This window comes from Saccostrea echinata, unplaced genomic scaffold (assembly GCF_033153115.1).
Source record: "Saccostrea echinata isolate AGI-Se365-2 ecotype Australia unplaced genomic scaffold, CSIRO_AGI_Sech_v1 ptg000048l, whole genome shotgun sequence".
Lineage (NCBI taxonomy): Eukaryota > Metazoa > Mollusca > Bivalvia > Ostreida > Ostreidae > Saccostrea > Saccostrea echinata.
Genome location: NW_026889797.1, coordinates 915684 through 922818, shown reverse-complemented (window position 1 = coordinate 922818; position 7135 = coordinate 915684).

Sequence of the window (7135 nt, the reverse complement as noted above, 5' to 3'; positions counted from 1 at the left end):
TTTCTTAAAGTTTTACTTTGTTTTGCACATGATGCATGGAGAATTAAAAATCGATAACATAACGAGATTTTAACGGGGTTTCTTTCCGTCATTTTGTCACTATAAATAATAACGCCATTATTCTTTTTATATGTCTCGTAATATTTACAAAGTGGAACAACAATCCGCATTATGTGTTGGTGTGTACTAACTCGTTTCCTTTCACTATTTCACTAAAATATGTACATGATATTTTTTCACACCAAAAACCTTAAATTATTAGTAACTATCGCCTTCTCTCAAAATCCGATCCTCCCTCACATTCAAATGAAGTGGGGGAAACGTTTACGTTCATCTCTCTCCGCTCTCCCATTCCAATTTCCTTTTTAGTTATACATGTAAATGTTTATCAATGGGCATATATTACATACAAAATTAATTTAAATTAATTTGATTATGGACATAAGAAAAACTGAACTTTTTAAGACTCCATGTTGAAAATTATTTTCATTAATTCTCAGTTGTCGGACATAAGTTAATTCAATAAGTTTTTGTAAAACAGTAACCGAGGAAGGTCGTCGAAATGAAGTTGATCTAAAAGACTGCACAGCCTTTGAATACACAGAAAATGCTATATACATTATACAAATTTCATCAACAAACAAGTAAGTGCTCATGTACTCAATTAAGTGCATTATATTAAGTAATGTTACAATTACAGTTCATTGATACATATTGTAATGCATATATAGATATTAAGTAATCACTATTAAATAGCACCATTCTGTTGATTCTTGGACGTTATACAGGAGTACCATCACAAATTTCCCCCTGCCATGAGTTAATCTGTATAATCTTGATCATCGGGACAGCTGAGTGACACAGGTTAGGCAGTGGAAAATTTTCTCTCTATATATATTACATTTCCCTAAATATATATCGAGGCTTTTTTTATTAATTAGCATTTCTCTTTATATCGAGGCTTTTGTTTATACATTTCGCATTTCCTTTCTCTCTCTCTCTCTCTCTCTCTCTCTCTCTATATATATATATATATATATATATATAGAGAGAGAGAGAGAGAGAGAGAGAGAGAGAGAGAGAGAGGTTATTTTTATATATTTCGCATTTCCGTTATATATATATCGAGGTTTTGTTTTTATATTTCGCATTTCTTTTTTATACTGAGGTTTGTTTTTATATATATTTTTTTCTTTATGTATACAGATTGGCACTAATGAGCTCCCGTAGAAAAATGCTTAAAGCATTTTTAAATTAACTTATAAAAAGTTTTAAGATGATTCAATTAAATAACACAAGAAAAAACAATAAACAGATCTAACTTAATAATTAGGTAATTGCAATTTTATACTTTAGATTTTTGGTTGTTTGGTATTACAGGTTAGTCATACAAAATTAATTGACATGTGTTGGTTTCATGCTGTTATGCTGAGGAAAAAACATTACAATTCAAGACTGCCAAATATACATCGTAATGACTGTGATCAAAGTTAACAGTATCAAAGAATTTCATCAGAGAAATATTTCAGTATTTCTGAGACAAATTAAGCCACAGCCAAAACACATGTTTAACAAGTCATTACAGAGTATGGCTCTAAGTTGTTGTTGTTTTTTTTTTCTACTGTAAATTGACAATGTAGAACATGTATGTGTTTAGAACAAATCAAACAGATCACAAATCGGAAACAATTGATTGAAAAGAAAAGAAAATATCACCGTAAAAATATTATTTTTTTTCAAATATATGTTGTTTTAGAAGCTTTAGAGATAGAAAACTATCAAAAATCAAATTAAAAAATGAAAAATGTTTACAAAATGCAACTAGAGCTAGCACAGAACTATGAGTAATATAGAGAAGGCATGAAAAGGTATATGGTAAGAATAACGCTGGGAATTACAAAAAAAGATGTTACTTCATGCTGAATGTGAAAAAATATATATTTATAACAAACAAGGCAATAAAATCTAACAGGACATCAGTCAATAAAGAACACGAAAGTACTCTCTCAATATTAGGGAACAATCCTACAATCCAATTTAAGCAATGTTCTCTAATTTGATTAATAATATTCTTAATGTAGCTTAATGTAAAAGTTATCAAATATAAAATTGTTTTGCAAAATGAAAGGTTTTGTTTGTATTTATTGTATTGTCTTCATTTATTATCGTTATGTTCGTCTTTGAAGTTAAAAAATATTATATAGCACCAGTTTAATCTATATGACGCAAGATTTAATGGAATTCTTCATAATCTGATGGTATCGCAATTTCACCAAGTTCTTGATATTTGCTGCTGTCATCTTCATCTGTTTTACCAGAAATGATGTAGAGGTTCAGTCCTCCTTCTTTAGTCTTCAATTCTCCTTTATATTTGTGTGTCTCATATTTTTGCTTGATTTTTCTTCTACATAGATAAAATATAAATTACAAAGTAATCGTCAACTTCATTCTTGAAATGAGAAATACTCTTTCAACATTTTCCAAATAAATTGTAATGATTTGCAACATAGATGTTTTATTACATCACAGACTAACAAGATATTGCAATGATATATACACTGCAGATGAATATTATATCTCATCATCAAAGTCAACTTTTCAAAAAGTACACACGTGCAATTAAATGTACATATGAACTTTTGAAATCGATGTTGTCATATTTTCAAAATAATAAAAAAAAAATGATAATAAGAGAAATGGCAGAAAAAAAAAATCAACAATGCACAAACAGTATCGTAAAAAAGATTATAAAAAACAAACCTATAAAGAATGATGTAGGCGACCAAAACTACGATGATTGTTATGCAGATGCACATGCCTGAAAGAACACCATTATATCGTGTCTTGGGAACTGAGTCATCCGTTTTCTCTGCAACTTTGAAATAAAACCATGAATTAAAAAAATGGTCTCGATAAATAAAAAAAATATGATTAAGTAATCAGTATTGAACAATCAACAAAGGTTGACATTTACAAATACAATAGGACCTTGTAAACATTTTGCACCATTCCATCCACCAGTACATCCTTCGTTACAATGTCCAGTCACGTGGTGACAGTCACTTGATAACTTGCAGAATAGGCTACACTGCCTTTTACAGCCATTCCCATAAAAGCCTGCATTACACACTGTTTCAAAAGGTACAGGAAATAAGTACAGAGAGTAAATCCTTTTCGTGATTTTAAAGAATAGGTCTTTCATACAGTAGTAGATAGAAAATTATTTTTCACATGTTCGATTGTTTTGTAAGGAAAACAATAGTTTGTCTTTTTAAGCTATTTTTTGGACATCGAATTTCCCAATTTTATTTAAATTATTTTTTTAAGAGAATGTCTACCCTCATTACAAAAACTTCCTTGATATCCTTCCATACAGCCCTCTGCACAAGTTCCATTCACATGATGGCAGATAGAGAGCCGGCAGAATCCACATGAATTAGCACAGTGTTTACCGTACCTATTTTCCTTGCAAGCTGTGTATGTATGAAATCAGAAATAATAAAAATGATACTCTTCTTTAAATATTTTAATATCATTCTTGTTATTATATTTGATTCTTGGAATTCCAATATCCGTATTTTAATATTTAAGCGCAGTTAATGCACTTTATAGAATATACATATAATAGGGAATACAAAACTGAAAGGGTTATTCTTTTGGCAAATCTTTTGGATTTTCTTTTATTACTGTGGGTCATTCTTCTAGAGTAAGGTAGGCGTCTTCTGTCGGATTTGCAGGGACGTAATTCCGTATATACAGAAAATTCAGTAAGCAATTTTTCATTAAAATTCTTTTATTCGTGGAAATGAAAATTCGAAGGTAAGGTTTGCCTATGAAATCCTCGAATATTGGTACCAAAACACAGTGAAGTTTTATTCACCTATTTATTTATTTATATTTTTGGAATATATATACTAAAAAAATACCTTATACTTACCAAAGATTTCCCTTATTTTACATACCTTGATCGCAAAGAAGTTCTGTCCATCCGGGTTGACATCCGTCCTCACATATCCCTGTTGTTCTGTTGCATTGACATGGTACAACACAATTTTCACTACATGTTCCTTTACAGTTGATACCAAATGTTCCAGCGGAACAATCTTACAAAATTTAAATGGATTATTATTATTATTATTATTATTATTTTCATACGATAAAATAACTACCAAACAAAATTAAAAATTGTCACATGTTCACATGTTACATATTTTGAATTTTGTTCAAAGTACTAGTAAAAATGATATTTTAAAATTTTTCGCGAAATGTATCAGATGATTCATAGAACAAATTCACAACCATTAATACAAGAGCCATTTATGTGATGACATTCTTTATAACCCAGACAAGGTCCACAATTCTGAGCACAATCCTGCCCATATCTACCATCATCACATTCTATTAAATGAAAGCAATATATATGTTTTATACGCAAGGCCTTCGTAGTCAATTTCACAAATGATAAAGGGATGCATGTACACGTATAAATACATTTACTTTAAAACTGTGAAAGTAAGTATAAGATGAATCATACTTTTACTACATTGAAGTCCCTCCCAGCCTGGTTGACATCCTCCTTCACAATCCCCAGTGGTCCTGTTACATCTATTGGGTACACCACAATTGTCACTACAAAATCTTCTACAGTTTGTTCCAAACAGACCGCTTGAACACTTTGTAATACACATATGTACATACATATATTTTTATCAAAATTATGCTGAATAAATATAATGTAAATCATGTGATCACATCATTACATGTAAATATTAATGTTGATGATATCATTGGATTCTCACAAAATATATAGTACAGTGCTGCTATCCCATAAGTTGACAATCCTATCCTATCCTATCGTGAATCCTGCATCCACAATCCTATCCTGTGATTTCAGTCTAATCCTATCCTATCCTATCCTGCTACTTTCAGTTTTTTTTAATATTTAGGAGTTGATTTGACAAAACGAAAAAAAATTATAAAATGACCATCATATGAAAATCAGTTATAATTATGGATTTTATTTAATATGTTTAAATGATAAAAAATAATTGAGATCGATATCCATTAATTCCCGACACCCCGCACGAATTAATTTTCAAGTACCCAGTTAAAATGTAAACAAAGGGACTGTAATAAAACATAGGCAAGTACTGATCTAGCGAACGTGTAAAGAAAGTAAGCTTTCAAAATAATTTTAGAAAAAAATATAATCCGACTTTACTTTTATTTAATTTCACATACTAACGATGATCGAGAGACATCACGGTATTTGCAATTTCTTTTCGAATTTATACACTTTGATAAATAAATGGGGTTAAAGTTAGAGAGGGGGAATCGTGGAAAAAGGGGGGGGGGGACAACAACTAAGACTTCAGATACTTTTTAATGTTATGATTATTAATAAGTAGACTAAACGAACAAAATTTAAGCTCTTTAGGTATGAGAATCAGACTATAAATGTCTATACATTCATGCGGGGAAGGTAAAACACTGTATAATAACCGTACCCGTTGAAAATACAATTTCTTTACACATACTAAATAATGAAAAAAAGGATATGTTGGATGTTTTAACAGTTATATATTTCATGTAAAATTTATGCAAAATTATTTTTCCCTAAACTGTAAACTGAGCACCATGAAACATAATAAATGTATATATACATGTACCTAACTTAGATTTTATTAGAAGATACATGTACATGTATGACAAGACCATAAACCAAGAACAGACATTTAGAATATCTTGACTTTTATTTATTAAACATGTAAAAAAATATTTAAATGTATGATTAAAATTTGTTTTATATTCATTGTTTAAAGTTATTCTTGTTTGAGATGTTCAGTTCATCATTGTTTGAATTTGAATATTTTACAAACATGCAAAAACTTTATCATGTTTGCTAAATAAAAAAATCAAGATATTCAAAATGTTAAATTTTCTTATTTCACTTCAATTTGTTTTTAGTTTATGGTCAATTCAGTGTCATACAAATGTATCTCAATAACCATTTTTTTATGAGTGAGAATTTAATTCATGATTAACAGAAAACATTTTCATAAATCTTCATAGTCAGATAGATTGACAGCAATAATTATTGCAGTGAACACACACACATTCCTTCGAATTCTTTCTTATAAAACATGTATATAAATTCACAGTAGTTTCAGTATTTATAAGCCATATTTAAGTAAATTTTGTTTTTGACCTTGACATTTGATCTTGAATGTTATTCAGGGTCTAAATGAGGAACAAAAATGCTTAACCAAGTTGACAATATTTATTCAGGGTGATTGCCTCTTCGGTGTTAAATATATATATATATATATATATATATATATATATATATATATAGATATAGATATAGATATATATATATATATAGATAGATAGATAGATAGATAGATAGATAGATAGATAGATAGATAGATAGATAGATATTGGACCAAATAAATCTCATCTACAATTTTATTTATTTATCTACAATGTATAACAATTGAATGTTCCATTATGAGACAAATTCATCAGAAGTATACATGTATATCATTGCCAAGCTCACAGATACATGTACATGAAATCTGTTTAAATTTAAGTTTATCAATGTCTTTTTCCAATTGTATGATGTTTTACATGCATATGATTTCGCCTGCTTGTCCTTCGCTCAAATTGAATTTCAAATGTCAAAGTTTGTGTCAAAGAGCTAGTCATAAGTAACCAAGCAGTTTCAAAATTGTCAACAATGCACAGAAAACAAATATTTCACACACCGATCTCCTTAATAAAAAAAACATCATGATTTCAGACTTTAGGGGGCTCTTGCACAGTGGTTTGAACATCTTTCATATTTATTCCAGCAGCAGATGAGATGAACTGCAATATGTACAGCAGCAAATATGCAGGATCGTCCTAAAAAAACAACAATTATTACTATGAATATAACAATATATGCATGTAGATTGTGCAATTTTGTCATGTACAATATACATTAAAACTGTATTTTATTGTGATTATCTTTTCATTTCATGTACGACTGGCTGAATTTTACCTTTTTCTCTCCCAGAGTAATGTATTTAAAGAAATCAAGCAAACCCGAATCTTATACTGCAACTTCATAGTCATATCTTAATTAAACAAT